The following is a 1,114-nucleotide window of genomic DNA, read 5'->3' on the forward strand; positions in this document are numbered from 1 at the left end:
GCCCTCCCCTCCCCCAGCTCCGGGGATTTGAATGCAAACAAAGCGGCGGCGCCGGGAGCGTGGCGGAGCCCGGCCTGCGTACGCCCCCTGTCGGCCCAGGACCCAGCGCGGGAAGGGCGGGGGGCTGGGGACACGCTCACCCTCGCTAGTTCAACACCTACCCAGCACTCCCTCTGCCCCTTACCCCAGGCCGGCCGGGACCCCGCGGCGCGCTCCGATCTGGCTGCACGGCGGCGCCCCCACCCCCAGCTCCTCCCAGAGCGGGGGAAACGGGGCAGCCTCTGGGTGGGTGGAGGGGTGCGGGGATCCCAGAGGTAGCCCCTAACGCTTTCCCACTCCGAGTGGTGGCTGCAGGGCAAGCGCTCCAGCCGAGGATGGGGCGGTCGGCTGGGCTCGGGAGCTGGCTTTCCAGGACAACCCGCCTCCCAAGCGGAACGGGCGGGGGGCCACGGCAGGGAAATCCGATCCCACAACATCGGCCTCGGTCCAAGCCCGCCCCAAACTTTGGTGGGGGAGCCGGGGGCAGCTGGCGGACCTGGAGAGGATCCCGGCCGCGGACCCAACAGGATAAGGGACACTGTCCCCTTAGCCCCGGTCCCCCGACCAGTCCCCGCCTCCAGACCCCCAGGCTGTGGGCTCTACTCGCCCCGCTCCGAGCCCCCGCGTTGGGCGCAAGAAGGATCTCGGACGATCAGCTGTCCCCCGCTGCCCCTCCCTGCGCCCCCAGACCCTGTCCCTCGAGCGTGCGGCCGCCCCTGCGTGAGTCGGGGGACAAAAGCGGCGGCGCCTCGGAGCCCCGCGTCGCCCTGGCCTCACTCACCTCCTCGCCGCTGGAGTCCCTGGGCGCCGCCCTCGCGTGCGGCTCCGATCCCGGGCCGCCCCCTCCCGCCCGCGCGCGCCTTCTCCGCGGCCCAGGTGCCACCGCCCCTCAGTCCCGGCTCGACTCGGCGTCCCTGGGCTCCGGATCCCCGCGCCACCGCGGCTGGCGCCGGCTCTTTCTCCAGCGGCCGCCACTCCGCCCTGTGTGCCTCCCACTCTCCCACCTCTCACCACTCCTTGCAGCTCCAGAGCCTCCATGCTGAAGGCAAACAGGGCCTCCCGGGCCCCCACGTAC

At 73.2% G+C, this 1,114-nt stretch overlaps 1 protein-coding gene across 2 annotated transcripts in view; it reads right to left on the minus strand.

Annotated features, from left to right (window-relative positions):
* SEMA4C (semaphorin 4C) overlaps positions 1–1,114 on the minus strand; it is a 32,508-nt gene that overhangs the window by 8,314 nt on the left and 23,080 nt on the right. Inside the window, exon 1 of one of the 2 annotated variants that reach the window (XM_019660044.1) lies at positions 821–1,006. The exons of the other annotated variant lie outside the window; for it this stretch is intronic. The gene's annotated coding sequence lies outside the window, so the exon portion shown is untranslated. Of the gene's footprint in view, positions 1–820; positions 1,007–1,114 lie in introns of those variants that run through there. 2 annotated transcript variants of the gene reach the window in all.

This window comes from Hipposideros armiger, unplaced genomic scaffold (genome assembly GCF_001890085.2).
Source record: "Hipposideros armiger isolate ML-2016 unplaced genomic scaffold, ASM189008v1 scaffold_310, whole genome shotgun sequence".
Lineage (NCBI taxonomy): Eukaryota > Metazoa > Chordata > Mammalia > Chiroptera > Hipposideridae > Hipposideros > Hipposideros armiger.